Source organism: Mustela nivalis (assembly GCF_964662115.1).
Source record: "Mustela nivalis genome assembly, chromosome: 7".
Classification (NCBI taxonomy): domain Eukaryota; kingdom Metazoa; phylum Chordata; class Mammalia; order Carnivora; family Mustelidae; genus Mustela; species Mustela nivalis.
This window is the reverse complement of record NC_139026.1, coordinates 68,631,047-68,647,524: the sequence shown is the minus strand read 5'-3', so window position 1 is coordinate 68,647,524 and position 16,478 is coordinate 68,631,047. Positions and strand designations below refer to the sequence as shown.

Genomic DNA, 16,478 nt, shown 5'->3' with positions numbered 1-16,478 from the left:
GGGTAAAATTATATTTTTCAGGGTTTCTAAAGAAGGATCTACATGTTTATCCTCAGTTGTAATGGCTCTCCAGTATTTCATTCTACGAATGTACCAAAATTTACTCTGTACTTCAGCTTCCTCAGCTATGAAGCAAAATAAAAAATTGTATTGTAATCCACAAAATCACCGACAAGTCAGTGCTTGGCATATAATAAATACTCAATAAATGCTGGCTACTATTACTATTATACGTTATGTTTTCTAATTTTTTATTATTAAAAGCAACAATGTAATAAACATCTTGTACTTAAATATTTTTTTTCTTCTCAGTCATTAAGGTTGTATTTTCCAGAAATTCTTAAAGAAACAGCCTGTGTCTGACACTTACTGTAGTCTTTTGTAAAAAGATCATAAAATATAAAGTGTCTGAAGTGAGTCATAGTACCACAAAGGCCAGTCTTTATTATTCATTGTTCAGTCAATAACAGATCTATAAAATTATACCACCAACTATATATGAGCAATATTTTCATAAGGCTTAGAAATAATATTTTAGATCTTTTATAAATGAGTTTATATTGCTTTGACTTTGCATTTCTAGCTCAACAGAAAGCTTACTGTGTAAATTATAAAAATGATATGTCTTTTAAGATACTTCAAATCCTAAGTGACATTATTATCATTATCATGGTCAAAAAGCTTACAGGTTTAGTGCCTGGTATTGTCAGACTCACACCCCAGATTCCCTGCCCAAGCTAATCTTACTCTGATCATATTACTGTGCGTGAATTGCCTTTCTGATGTGCATCATTCTTTGAGTGTGATTTTTTTGGGTCTCTTTTTAGAAGGCAAGAAAATACCAGTCTGAGGCATATCCATGACGTTTGGAAACAAAAGCATCCATTGGTGAAAGATTCTAAAAGGACAGGGAAGAGACTAAGAGCCTGTTCTTCTTGGCTGACCCACTGAATCTGGCATTGTGGCCAGTGGAGGCACAAATAAATCCCAAGTCCAAGCCTCTTTAATAGAGGATGTGCCTCCCAGCAAAATTTGCCAGTTTAGGGCCTAATACTAGAGGTGGCGCTTTACTTTCCCAAAGAGGTTGCTAAAGTCATGGTTGCCTACACCCAAGAAACTTAGAATGTCTTGACTGCACCCTTATTGAGAACAGAAGTGTGAGAAGTTGCTTGAGAATCATTACTTTTATTAGTAATGATTTAAAGTCCAAGAAACAAGGCGAAAAGATAAAGTTCACAGATTTAAAAACAAAAAACAGATGAATAAGGCAAGTCATAGATCCATCCTTGTCTCCTTCACTTTTCCCAGGGAGGCCAATCTACTAGAATTTTTTTCTATGTCTTTAATATGTTAGTTCCTTATCCATGGTGTTTTATAGAGAAGATAATGGAGGACAACTCACCACGAGGCAGTTAAGTTACATAGTGAGAAGAACAAATTAACCAAAAAGGTGCTGAAATGATTTCATGCTTTACCAATCTTTCTTCTCTGGTTTTTAATGCTTCTCCCCTTACTAAGGTAAAATGTTAATCCGGTTGTAGGAGATAACTTGTTTCAAAAAGCGGAAATGTATTTATGAAGAAGGTGTCATTTAACAACTTGCCATTCCAGAAGACAGATGAAGCTTGTCATAATAAAAACAAAGCCCAAATACATCTCCTCCCCAAGTTGAGGACTATTACGGAAGAATCTTGGTCTGGGAAAAATTTCAAATTTTTTTTGTTTTTGTTTTTTGTTTGTTTTGTTTTTTAGGATAGGGTGCCAGTTCCCTCCCAATCCTTATCCCTCCATCTACCCAAAGCTAACCTAACAGTATCCCTCTCACTCTCTTCTAAGATTAATTCATATCTCATGAACAACACGAGGTCTTCATTATTTGGCCTGAGCTTTTTACTCATCTCTTTGCAACGTCCAGTGAGAGAAGACCGGGAAGTTGCCCCTCCTTCAGTAGTCCTCATGGGCTGGGGAACATAGGGTGGCAAGTAAAGCCACTCGGTAGGCCAGTATGACTAAAGGCGGCCAGATCTTCTGCTCAGACCATCTGTCATGGCTAGCCCAACCAAACTGAAATAGGAAAAGCAATAACTTTTAGACGAGGTTTTAAAAGAAGTCACGTGTCCTCACTTAAATTGTCTTTCTTTTAATAGCATAAAAAGACTTAACGGGCCCCAGCAGCAAATACAAGCCCCTCTGCTTCCCGACCCGTTTCATCTGCTGTACTGTGCAGCCCCGCGAGCCCTGCAGAACTGCTGCCATCTGCCTGGACCTTCTTTCTGCAAGATGGCTCCTCCACGATGACCCTGGCGAAGAATCAGCTCTAGGTGTCACCTGCGTGTGCAGGGACGGCCTATGTGCCTCAGGCCCCGGGACACTATGCCGGATTGGGCTAGATGGGCGATCCCAGATGTGATGTCATTTTGACTCCCAGGACCCCCGACTCCCATCATCCCGGTCCCCCCACGCCTGTTTCTTCTTCTCTTCTCTGTCTCCCCGCTCGTAAAGCAGCGCGGAAGAAACAGCGGACTGGCTTCACCTCGCCTCCAGTCCCCCTCCCAACCCGCGCGTCGCTGCGGAGCCCGCAGGCCGCAGAGCCGCTGCGCCGGGCGTGCGGGGGAGGCTGCGGGGACGTGGCCGCAGCCGGAGCGCCGGGGCCCGCAGCCCTCCCCGACAACGGATCCGCTCGCAGGTCTGGCGGGGGGCAGGGGTCCTGCGGGCGGAAGTGAGAAGCGAGGCGTGGCAGGAGGCTGCGGGCTGGGGGCTGGGATCCCCTCGGCGGCGGACGCGGCCCGGACAACCCGGACGAGGACGGCGGCCGCCTCCCGACGCCCGGCGCGCGGCAACCCGGCCTTTTGTGGCGTTGAGGCAGAGCAGACCGGCAGGGCGGCCGCTGCGGGGGAGCGAGGCTGAGCCGCCGCCCCCGGGACCAGGAGGAGGGGCTGCCTCGGGGGCGCCGCCGCGACCCAGATAGGCTGGGCGGACGCGGGAGCGGGCGGCGGCCCGTCGCCTCCCTCCTCCTCCGCGGCGCCATCCCTCGGCGCGCCCAACCCGGAACCCGGCGAGCGCGTGGGGGCGGGGAGGCGAGCGCGCAGAGCTGGCGGGCACCCCCGCGGCCCCCGGCCCCCCAGCCATGTCGGCCGAGGAGATGGTGCAGATCCGCCTGGAGGACCGCTGCGACCCGGTGAGCGAGAGGAAGCTTATCGAGCAGAGCGACTATTTCCGCGCCCTCTACCGCTCCGGCATGCGCGAGGCCCTGAGCCAGGAGGCCGGCGGCCCCGAGGTGCAGCAGCTGCGCGGCCTCAGCGCCCCGGGCCTGCGCCTGGTGCTGGACTTCATCAACGCCGGCGGGGCCCGCGAAGGCTGGCTCCTGGGCCCGCAGGCGGAGAAGGGCGGCGGGGTGGAGGAGGAAGAGGAGATGGACGAGGTGAGCCTGCTGGCGGAGCTGGTGGAAGCGGCCTCCTTCCTTCAGGTCACGTCTCTGCTGCAGCTGCTGCTGTCCCAGGTGCGGCTCACCAACTGCCTGGAGCTGTACCGCCTGGCGCAGGTGTACGGGCTGCCCGACCTGCAGGAGGCCTGCCTGCGCTTCATGGTCGTCCACTTCCACGAGGTGCTGTGCAAGCCCCAGTTCCACCTCCTGGGGGCTCCTCCTCAGGCCCCCGGGGATGTCAGCCTGAAGCAGAGGCTGAGAGAGGCCCGGATGACCGGGACTCCGGTTCTTGTAGCCCTGGGGGATTTCCTGGGGGGCCCCCTGGCCCCACACCCCTACCAAGGGGAGCCCCCGTCCATGCTCAGGTATGAGGAGATGACCGAACGTTGGTTCCCGCTGGCCAACAACCTTCCTCCCGACCTGGTGAACGTCAGGGGTTACGGGTCTGCCATCCTGGACAACTACCTCTTCATAGTGGGCGGGTATAGGATCACTAGCCAGGAAATCTCGGCTGCGCACTCCTACAACCCCAGCACCAATGAGTGGCTCCAGGTGGCCTCCATGAACCAGAAGAGGTAAGCGCCCAGCGGGGCTGCTTCTGCTTCTTTTCCCGTTCCATTCATTCACTTGCTCACTAGTTCGTTCATTCCCTTGATGTTTGCTGGGCAATCGCAGGAGATTTTGCTGAAGTGGGAATGACATCTTCAGGAGTGTCGCTGGCCTGGACTCTGGCAGAGTTCCCAAGGAACTGAGAACTTGCGAGGAAGAAGTGGCCCCCGCCAGGTCAACTAACCGAGTACTTTCCTTGCAGGTCTCGCTCTTTCAGGCAAACTGCCTTTTTGCCTCTTTCCCAGTTGGGGGGCGTGGGGTGGGGGATGTCTGTGGTTTCCTGGAAGGATACTGTAAAGGAAAACTTTTTTAAAGTTTGCTTTCATTTTTACCTTTTTTTTAATTTTTTAGGCTCTAATCCTGATTACAGTGACAAACCCGGCAGTGACCTGTAATGTGGTTTTGGGAGGATTTTTGTTGTTGTTATTGACTTTGAAGCTTTCCACACTGGGGCCCCAATCTGTAATCAGATTACCATTAGAATTGTACCTTGGATTGTCTTTTTTATTTTGTATCCTCTCTTTTGCATCTCCCTTCCTTCCCAGACAGTTTCGTCTTTGTTCTAAAATTTGAGCCTGGCAGTGGTCACCTACAAAATTAGAACGTTTTAGTGCACCCAACCTTCCCCCTCCCATCCTCAAATCCCTCCCAACATGCCCTTGGGTGACATGAAGACAGGAGGGGAGGCGAGGGAGAGTAGGGAATAGAGGTGGGAAAGGAAAAGGAAGAAGAAGGAAAAAAAAAAAAAAAGAGCAGAGCAGATACAGGAAGAGATGGTAGGAAAGAAAGATGGAAGGACTCAAGATGGCCCAGAGCGATTCACACTTAAGTGGGGAGAAGAATCAATCAGTATGATCCACGAAAGGACAGGATACCCTTTTTTCTGCTATTCTTGTATCCATCTCAACCCCCACATGGGCCCTACCCTGAAGTGTGGAACAAGTAGTTGGGGGACTCACCACAGGCAAAGAAAGTTGTAACTGGAATGGGAAGACCATTATACATACATACTTGACTTAAGGGTACCCCAGCCTAGGGGGGTGGGGGGAACAGTGGCTTTATTTCTACTCTAACATGAAATTTATTTTGGAAAGTGTTCTTTTTTTTCTGGTGATAAAAATAATACATACTTATTTTAGAAAAGTGGAAAATGGAAAAGAATCAAGAAACAGAAAGACTATCACTCCTGCTCCCTCCCTCACAGAGGCAATACTGTGTAGAGATTGGCATGTTTTCTTCCAAGCCCTTTTTAGTGTATTATTTATACCACTGAGATGATACTGTATTTAAGGTTTGGTATCAGAAGTGTTATTTTTAGGCAAATTCTACAAGCTTTAATTGAGGTAACAAAGGGACATTCAGTGGTTACGAATGGTGCTCAGATTTGGGGTGGAAGGCCCAGCCGGTTGTCTGTCACCTCTACACACGTGTGTCCAGCTGTATCAACTGCTGCTCAACAGAACCCCTCCACCCCCAAATCCAGCTTGAGTTCTAACATAACACCTCACAGAATTCTTATTTTTTTAGAGAAGCGGGGAAGGCCACAGGGGGAAAGTGAATCCTAAGCAGGCTCCGTGTCCAGCACAGAGCCTGACGTAGGGTTTGATCTCATGATGCTGGCATCATGACCTGAGCCAAAATCAAGTCAGATCCTTAACCAACTGAGTCACTCCAGTGCCCCCTTTTCTTTCTTTACAAATCCTTGATAGTCGTTTTTCTTTTTTCTTTTTCTTTTTAGGAATATTCTTTATGTCCTCCAGGGGAAAAAAAAAAAGGTATTCAAGTAATTCGTAAATACATGCTTAGAAAAATTACAAATGACACGAGAAACCACAGAGTGGAAGATATGTGTATCTACTGATTTATATTTATATATTATACATTTGTAAATATATGTTATAAATGTACATTTATATAAACATAAGTATGTTAATAATTGTTAGGGGAAAATGTTTGTATGTGTGTACATGTAGGGGTGTCTGTTCATCTTCTATATATTTTTACCATAGGTTGATTAGGCTGTGCTGATTATTATGACAATTCCACTTGGAGAGTTTTTTCTGTATCAACAAATATCAACATACATAGAGCGGTCTCACTCATTAAGAGCTGTATTCTAGCCTTTGGCTGTATGGTAATGTAATCAGCCCATCCCTTACTCGTGAGCATTTAAGTTGCTTCTATTTGCCTTATAAACAATGCTATAATGGGATGCCTGGGTGGCTCAGTGGGTTAAGCATCTGCCTTTGGCTCAGGTCATGATCCCAGGGCCCTGGAATGGGTCCCATGTTAGGCTCCCTGCTCCTCAGGGAGTCTGCTTCTCCCTCTCCCTCTGCCCCTCCCCACACTTGTGCTCTCTCACTCGCTCACTCTCTTTCGAATACATAAGATCTTTTTAAAAAATGCTATGTTGAACATCTTGGCATAGATGTGCCTCTCTTAGCAGGCATTTTTCAGTAGTCCTAAATAACAAATTCCTGGAATCTCTGGATAGGTGGGCCAAAGTATATATAAGTTTTAAATTTTGGTAGCCCCTGCCAAATTGCCCATCAGAACATTGTTCAGATCTCCTCTCCTATCAACAGTGTCTGAGCTTGCCAGTTCCTGTACTCCTGCCAAGACAGGATATTATCATCATTTTATATTTTTACCAATCCAGTTGGCAAACACTGATGTGAATCTTTCTGCTTGGGAGATAAATTTTTCCTCTCAGATGTTTATTGGCACTTTGTATATATTTTATAAGTGGCCTTTGCCAATGAAAAATACAATTGGTTTATCTTTTTCCTATTCCGTTTAGAAATTCTGTTTACATACGTAGAATCAATCTCTTGTCTCTTAGGTAATGTTGCACTGTTTTCCCCCTGCCTTTATTTTACTGGAAGGCCTCCAAAATAAAAATCCACAAAGTGACTAGGCTGGTGAAGTCAATGAGTAGAGGGGTGGGTTGGAGTGATGATGAATCGGAGAGCTGTCACCCTACCGCAAGAGGGCCCCACCCCTGTCACCCACAGCTTGTTGCTATCTCCAAGTATAGAAAGCATTGCCAGATAGCCAGATGCCCTGATTTTTAAAGACTGGCAACTTACTGCATTGAAAAAACCAACATCAACAATAACAGAAACCTTGCAGACCAAACAAACTGTAGGACAACACTGGCATTGTGAGCCTCCAATTTTGGACATCAGGTTTATCATGTATTCTTTTTTTTTTTTTTTTTAATTTTAAATCTTTAATATGTAATACCTAATCTTCATTATAATCTTAAAAAGATCTCCTTATACAAATGTATCACGTATTCTTACATGAGGAAATTTAAATTTTGGGGGAGTCAAATTTGTCCTATATACTATTAGCTTTTAATCTTGCACAGGAAAGGTGTCTACAAATTAAGAATATACAAATATTCATCTGTCTTATAATCTATTTTATGGTTTTGCCTTTTTACATTTATATTTGAATGTGTTTGGGATTTATTTTTATGTAAAGTATAATGTAAGGTTATAGCATGTTTCCTAAATGTCTCAGTGGCCTCAGTCCTCACTGTGATTTGCACAACCAGTTATCAGATGATAATTTTCCTGTTTCCATATTGACATATTGGCTTTTCCTTTACCAATAGCATACTTTTATTTATATTTATTTATTTATTTATTTATTTTTTCCAATAGCATACTTTTAAATTATTGCAGCTTGGTAAACTATTCTGTTGTCTCGTGGAATAGAGACCCATTTTTTTCTGTTTATTTTTTTTTAAGATTTTATTTATTTATTTGACAGAGAGAGAGAGAGACACATCACAAGTAGGCAGATCAGCAGGCAGAGAGAGGGGGAAGCATGCTCCCTGCTGAGCAGAGAGCCCAATGCTGGACTCGATCCCAGGACCCTGAGATCATGACCTGAGCCAAAGGCAGAGGCTTAACCCACTGAGCCACCCAGGCACCCCTTTTTGGTTTTATTTTTATTCTCTTAGCTATTCTTTGTACATTTTCCCCTTCAGAGAAGCTTTAGAATCCAATTGTCAAGTTCTGTTGGAGTTTTGATTGATATTTATCAGTTAAGTTGGAGGAGGATTAATAGTTTCATAATACTTTGCAGATAGAAAAATTGTTTTTCCATGTATTTAGGTCTTTTGGTCTTTCAGGAAAGGTTTATGATCTTTGTATAGTCTGTATATTTTTTGCAGCTATTCTCAGGAATTTTCTAGTTTTTTTTAAAACTTTTGTTTATTTTTTTTTTAAGTAAGTTCTGGGCGAAGGTGGGGCTTGAACTCAAAACCCTGAGATTAAGAGTTGCGTGCTCCACTGACTGAGTGAGTCAGGCAACCCCGAGCTACTGTTTTTTTTCTACCCAGATACTTTTTTCCACCAAATTTTAAAATTGGGTGCCATGTTGGAATTTGTAACCTTCTTTATCTCTCTCATACTTTGACTCAGATTTGAGGGTCAGCTCAATTGGATGTCCCTTTCTGAACTCTGAGTTAGGCTAAATATTCAAATTCTTTGTTTCTCTAGAACACTTTCCACCTCGAATTGAAGTTTTCTGCTTATGTCTGCTTCTCTCCCTTCCAGTCAGGTCCAGTTCATTGCTTCTGTGTGCCCCTACTGCTAATGTGGTATCCAATAATTCATAGATGCTCAAAATGCACCATTGTTTTTGAATTATGAACTATATCATATATTATTGTAATAAAAGTGACTATATTATTTTATTTTTTTAAATGTAATATTGTGAATATTTTTATCTTGTAACAGTCACTGTCGTTATTTAGAATAGCAGAAAAATAATATTAGGTAACATTTAACTGAACATTTACTCTGTGCTAGGTACTGTTCTTACTGCTTTGCATGTATTATCTCACTTATTCTTCACAAAGACTGTATCAGGCAGGTTCCCATTTTACAGTCAGAAACTGTAAGTAAGTAATTTGCTAAGATGTGTAGTAAGTAGAGTAACCAAAATGTAAATATCCATTGAATAGATATAACCATTTAGAGTATTTACAGTTTGGCTTCTAGACTGGCAGTGACCATCTTCATGTGCATTTTTTAATTTTCTTAAAAATTATTTTCTTCAGAGAAGTGGAGCACAGATGCTTTGTGCTGCTTTTAAAAATTTCATTACATGTGTTTGAGCTTCACCACAGCCTTCATTCATGTCTAGCATCTTTCTAGTCACTATTGGGCAAACAACAAAGACAACATGGTTCCTGTCCTCAAGGACTTTAGATGATGAAACAAGTAAAAATGAAACTTAGAATGGGATTGTTTCTGGATAATGTATCTAATACAGTTTCTGGAAACACCAGAGGAAACTTAGAACCTTGAGGAAAAGCAGATTTCAGCCCCTGTGATTACACAGCATTTCACATCTGGCTTGATTCACTGCCTCTGTGATGTACCTTTACATCACAGTACCTTTACTGTTTTACTTTGACAAAGTGGTCAAATGCAAAGCAGCCCACATTCCTCAGCAACTGAATAGGGTGGTGATCTCAGAATCTTAAATAGTATGGCACAGGCAGGAACCCTAGCTTGAGAGATTCTGTAAAGCCCTTTGCACCCTGGATAAAATGGTGCATGTGACCAGTAGTGTTCCCCATCCCCACCCCCCGCCCAAAAAGGAAGAAAGAGATGTTAGTGTTGTGCCGCCACACTTGAAAATGGCAGTGTGAGTACCAGCAGAGCAGAGAGGCTGCTTTGAAGTCCAGGGATGCCCCACTGCCCAGTGGTCTGCATGTGGGTTTGATCTCAGGAGTTGTCAGGACATCTGTGCGAAAGTCTGTGTACCCACAACATTGCTTGCCCTCCCTCCTTGCTTCCATTGGTGATAACTTGCAGGAACTGGCCACTGTTGCTTGCAGCAATCCTGGTCGTTCATTTCTCCGTCTCTAACATCTCTAGTCTCTCTGATTGCCCTGTACTTTTGCTCTGCAGTTGTTCTGTGTGTGAATACAAAGCCGGGAGAGAGTTATACAAGTTTCCTGGCTGAGACGGAATTACTGTCGTCAGCCTTAGCTGTTCCCTTTTTCTCTGGGCCAAAGTTTAGTATTTTAGGGCATTTCTGGTCTCCTTTCTAGTTAAGGTTGCAGCCCGAGAATAGTGGGAAGGAAAGAAAACTATATGTCTGTTCATCCCCCACTCATTGTGATTTTGTCCAGTAGTTGCTTCGTGTGCTTCAGTCTCTCAGACACCTAGTAGGTAGCGACCTGCTGGTCCCCAGGGGAGGTTAATCCATAGGGAAGTGGCAGAAGGTAGGCAAGAGGAGGAGGAGGAGGGGACACAAGGACCTGAATGCTCCACAAACTATATGTCTTTTCTGTGTGGTTGAGAAAAGATCTTGCCATTTCTCTCTGATGTTTACTCCAATGGCAACAAACTTTTCTATGTAGCAAACCTTGACAATGGTTCCTATTTCTTGAGCTCTTAACTCTGGGCTACATGTTGTAGACACTGTTTTAGATGTCACTTCCTATTTCACACTCACAGCATCTCTTTGGAGTAGTCTCTTTTTAGATCTTTTTAATCTCTTTTTAGTAGTATTGGCTCCATCTTCCCAAGGGGAAATTGAGGATGAGTTTCATAAGTTTGCATGGTTACAGGGCCAGCACTCGAAGCCGCTCCCACCTCTGTGTCACCGGCCGCCCTACAGCTGTATACAGCTACTGTTGATCTGTGTAGCAGGGTTAAGCATGTTTCATGTCACTTAGTTTTTAAGGATTTGCTGGGCTCTTTATTTCCTTGAGGTGAAGTAGTAATTAAATCAGCATTTTTTCCCCTTTATTTCTAAGTCAGTCAAGGATGTAGCTACAACACATCATTATTTGGTTTAAAAATTATTCTTTTTACCCCCTGAAGGTAGTATGTCAGGGATCAATATTAAGAAAACACTAGAGATGGATTTTTTTTTTTTTTAAAGCCGTAGCTTGGATTCATACTTTCACCCTTCCAGTAGGTGAAGAGTGAAAGAGTTACTTTCAAAGAGTAGGAAATGAGGTGCTTCATGGTGAGAATTTATGGATGAGAGAGCACTTTGTATGTAATTCCAGAATACATTCCAGCCGGTGACTGTTGCAGTTAACAAATGACAAAGAGATCCTCTCGGAATTAAGAAATTTAGTCTTATGACACCCAGAAAAAGCATTCCCTCTTGTGACCCCTTTCTGCAGGTGTTCCCCTTTTCAACTCTTCCTGTGTGATATATGTTCCTTTCTCCACTTCACAGGTGGGGAAACTGAGGACGAGATGAACTGAGATTTAGTGACTTATCTAAGGTCACACAGCCATTGAGTGGTGGAGCTAAGATCTCCCCGTGTGAGCCTGGGCTCACAATCCTCAGCAGGACGCGTGTTCACTAAGTGGTCCGCGTTGGGGTGGCAGTTTCATCTTCAACTCAATATTGAAAAGCGTCTTCTCTTCAAGTGAATTTGAGCATGCTGGGTCTGGAGAGATGGAATTGTTTACTTTTAACTGCTTACTCATTCAGCCCTTACATGTTTACTTAGGACAAATGCTTATGCTGGATGAATATTAAAAACCGTTTTGATCTTAGAAAATTTACTATCTGTGTACCTTTGGGAAGCAAAAACAAATTGCAGACTGGTAAAATTTAGTCCTTATTTGCAAGCTTTATTTCCTTTGGTTCCCCAAATTTGCACACACAGAGAGGGCATCATGGTCAGATTTTAAGGACCATTGGCAGCAGGAAAAGTAAGCAACATGAAGTAGAGACCCCCCCGGTGGCTGCCACCCCAGTGAAGTCGGTTGGCATAAAATGTGACTGGCTGGCTAGGTGTAATGGACAATGTGAGGTTCTTGCTGAAGAGTACTCTGTTCACTTTGTCATTTGAAAAACAAAACAAAGACTCATTTAAACGGACACGTTGCAGGCACCTTTGAAAACATCTTACTGTTTTAGTAGGTGTAGGTGGCTATTACCCACATGTCCTATGTCATGGTACATCAGTGTTGATTAGACTCCTGCTAGGAGATCACACATGGCCAACTTGTTCCCTGTTTCTTCCTCATCTACCCTCTTACCTGCATTTTTCAAATGTGGGTCTCCCCATTCTTTCTTAGGATATTGTTAATTTTGAAGACATTGTTGTATTAGTGGTAGATGTGGTCTCTAAATTTACTACTTTATTTCAAACACTAGAAAACTAAGAAATGATAATGGTAGTATCTTCTCTCAGTGTGGTACTTCCTGAGAAACTGTTGCCTGTAATGTCTTGACCATCCTGTGATGAGTATTATCCCCATACCAGCAATAGTGAATTGGCGTGTTTGGACTAGGGTCAGAGAGCTGCTTCAGGTCTTTCTGTTGCATTGTGCTCTGCTCACACTCCTGTAAACTTGAGACCAAGCACCAATCTGGGAGACTGACCCAAATGTGTATCCCATCTGGCCTTCAAGGAGTCATTAATTTCTGTGCGCTACACTGGAACAAATTAGTTTTTTCTTTTCAATTCAGAAGTTAAAAGTTACAAGACTTTTATGTAGCATCTGAAGCTGATGAGCAGTATTTGATTGTATTACTGAATATGGGGCTTAAAACCAGTGTCTTCTCCTTTTAAAATTATTTTATTTATTTGAGAGAGACAGAGATAGTGAGAGAGAGCATGAGCAGGAAGGAGAGGGAGAAGCAGACTCCCAGAACCCTGGAATCATGACCTGAGCCAAAGGCTGACGCTCAACCAGCTGAGCCACCCGGGTGCCCCTAAAATTATTTTCTATTATGATAAATGAGCATTTGTTGATTTAAGTATTTGTTAACATACGGAAGCCCCCGTAAGGGTGCTGTATCAAAATATGTTTAGTTTGGTGCTTATGTAGCCCTTTGTATTGTGTTGTGAAACAGTATATAAGATGCCCTCGGATGGAGCGGTGGGATGGGGGGGCGAGAGATCTGCCAGGAGCACTTGTGGTAAAGGGGTCTTTGAACCACCCTCTAGCACCCACCCTTAGCATATGCACCATAGAAGGTGCTAGTGTGACCTAACATGGAGCCTCCTCAATGGGGCGGAAGAATTGGAAACATGCTGAGTAGAGAGACAAGGGAGGTTATGCGTTCCTCCCTTAACACTTGCTCCCGCTGTTGAAAGAAATATTAAAATATTAAATATTAATATAAATTATTATTTAATGTTAATATGAATAAATTAATATTACTATTAAAATATCTTTGGTTCTTGGCATAAGGCTAAGCAAGACTACTCTTGGTTATATTGAGTTGCTTATCTCTAATTGCTAACATTTGAAAAATGCTTCATTCTTGTGAATTCTGAGATAGGAGTGAAATTTGAGGTGTCATTTGGCCATTCCTCTGTCCCCAGGCAGAATGGCACCCAGCTTGGAGAGCTAATTTTCTTTAGATCTCCAGCACATTCCTCAGTCTGCTTTAGCAGTTGATGCCATTTGCCTTCTTAATGGTTAAGAAAACTGACTCTCTGGGCCTTTGTATCTCTCTTTCAGGTCTAACTTCAAACTTGTGGCTGTTAATTCAAAACTCTATGCCATTGGTGGGCAGGCCGTTTCTAATGTTGAGTGTTACAATCCCGAGCAGGATGCCTGGAATTTTGTGGCACCCTTACCAAACCCTCTGGCCGAGTTCTCTGCGTGTGAGTGTAAGGGGAAAATTTATGTCATTGGAGGATATACGACCAGAGGTAAGTGAAGGGGCCAAGTAAGTGATCCTCTTCCACGTGAGCTTGGGCAGCCTGGGGAAATGCTCTGATGTACATATTGTAATTTCATACATTATATACTGGACATTTGCATATCTGGGAGGAAGAGAGTTGAGTATTACAAGGGTACTTTGGACAGAAGGGACCTTTGATCCCTTTGTGTGAGCATGAAAATTGAATGGGGTAGAGGATGTGATGAAGAGAATACGTATTTTCTTTTTTTTTTAAAGATTTTATTTGTTTATTTGACAGAGAGAAATCACAAGTAGATGGAGAGGCAGGCAGAGAGAGAGGAAGGGAAGCAGGCTCCCTGCTGAGCAGAGAGCCCGATGCGGGACTCGATCCCAAGACCCTGAGATCATGACCTGAGCCGAAGGCAGTGGCTTAACCCACTGAGCCACCCAGGTGCCCCAAGAGAATACGTATTTTCTTTCTGCTCTGGAAGCCCAGCCTTGTGAGCAGCTGTCTTGTGACTGGACTGGGTAAGTGCCATCCTTCTTCCAAACACATTTAACACTATGGAATTTAGGGCCAGAACATCCTTGTGGATCTGTGTTTTCACTTTCTTCGTTCTTGAGCACAAACCTATCAGACAGTTTCCAGAAGCTCAGCTCAAGGCTGTTGTTCACATAGTGTAAGAGGATTACAAAAGACAACAATATAAGAGAACTTTTTCCTGACCAGAGGTGGGAGGTGGTTGTGCTTTTTATTAAGCTGTACTGTTTTTGGTGGGCATTTGGCATTGATAATTTGGAAATAAGTTTTCCCAATAGGTTTTTTACTGCTGTTCTTGGTAGATAGCATCTCACATGATAATGACAAACTTGGTTGTGTTAGGAGGCGGTGGGGCCCACCAGATAGAAGTGTGTCTTGCCTTTTATCCCTCTCCCCCACTTGTGTCCGAGTTACCTCTTGGCCAAAGAAATTTATTTATTTTTTATTTTTTAAAAAAGATTTGATTTATTTATTTGACAGGCATAGAAAGCGCATATCTTTGAGGGAGCCACTGTTGAACTCAGTACAGGTGCTGTGTTTATGCATCTAAGGAGAGGCAGTGACCAAGAGAAATGCATGGGACGCAGTGAACTTTTTTGTTTTTTAATGCCCTCAAGTTTTTATCCCTGTGGAGCTAGTCCCAGTGCCTCTCCCTCATGACTTTCCAGTAAAGATAAGATAATTGCCAGCTTTTTGGGGTAATAAATAATTGAAAAAAGAGAGAGAGAGACCTAGCAACCATTTCTTTTACCTTCTACATTGGTGTTTGGGTACGGTGGTCAACTTCATGTGTTTAATGAAACCAAATGTTCTTGTAAAGGCCTGTAAAATACATTGTTTGAATTTTAGAGATAAACCTCATACCTGTCAAGCAGGTTTATATAACACTGAAAAGTAAGCCCAAATATGTAAGCAAGTCTGAAGAAAATGATTTTGTTTTGCTGGTACGGCGCACATATTTTTTCTCTCATTGGAATCCTACTGAGTAAAAAATTGACATGGGGTGGGCAATAAAATTTACGTTAATCTCTCCAATTCTGTGTGTGGAGAAAGCTGAATGCTCTCTATGTATGCTTGGTAAGTTTTCACGACAGTTTGGCCCATTATGACATTATTGATTCTAGAATATGAGTATCTAAGGTAACAAACACTTGTCTAGTGCAACTAGCTGAACTTTGTAGGTTTCAAGGTTGAGCGGTTCACTTGAAGGAGTTGTTTTAGTTTTGGATATTATGATAATGGGAATCCCAAAATGTTTTGGTTATTTCGGTTAGCGTGTGTCTGGCAAGTGCGGTCATTCGAAGCTTAAGATCACAGCAAAGGTAGGACCTTCCAGGGACCACTTCCATTTTGCTCTCAGTCTCAGTCCTTTTGATGTATAATGGGCCTCCTCTAACCCCAGCCCCATGTGTGTGACAAAAAGTGGAGAACCTGGTCGTAGTTTAACATGTAGCTAATAGCGTCATAGCATATTTGACACCATAATGAAGAGGAGATAATGAAATATTTCCTGTTTTTAAGCACTTTGACTTGCTTTCTGAGATATAGCATGATAACCCCAATGAATATTTCAAATTCTGTTTCTTACAAAGAATATTTGTTGTAGAGGCCTGTAAAATACATTGTTTGAATTTTAGAGATAAACCTCATACCTGTCAAGCAGGTTTATATAACACTGAAAAGTAAGCACAAATATGTAAGCAAGTCTGAAGAAAATGATTTTGTTTTGCTGGTACGGCACACATACATTTTTCTCTCATTGGGATCCTACTGAGTAAAAAATTGACATGGGGTGGGCAATAAAATTTACGTTAATCTCTCCAATTCTGTGTGTGGAGAAAGCTGAATGCTCTCTATGTATGCTTGGTAAGTTTTCACGACAGTTTGGCCCATTATGACATTATTGATTCTAGAATATGAGTATCTAAGGTAACAAACACTTGTCTAGTGCAACTAGCTGAACTTTGTAGGTTTCAAGGTTGAGCGGTTCACTTGAAGGAGTTGTTTTAGTTTTGGATATTATGATAATGGGAATCCCAAAATGTTTTGGTTATTTCGGTTAGCGTGTGTCTGGCAAGTGCGGTCATTCGAAGCTTAAGATCACAGCAAAGGTAGGACCTTCCAGGGACCACTTCCATTTTGCTCTCAGTCCTTTTGATGTATAATGGGCCTCCTCTAACCCCAGCCCCATGTGTGTGACAAAAAGTGGAGAACCTGGTCGTAGTTTAACATGTAGCTAATAGCGTCATAGCATATTTGACACCA

At 43.1% G+C, this 16,478-nt stretch overlaps 1 pseudogene across 1 annotated transcript; it reads left to right on the top strand.

Annotated features, from left to right (window-relative positions):
* The first annotated feature begins 2,711 nt into the window (after positions 1 to 2,711).
* LOC309868611 (kelch-like protein 42 pseudogene) lies at positions 2,712 to 4,229 on the top strand (annotated as a pseudogene). The gene has a single exon. The product of its transcript is annotated as a kelch-like protein 42 pseudogene (transcript).
* Positions 4,230 to 16,478: the final 12,249 nt, after the last annotated feature.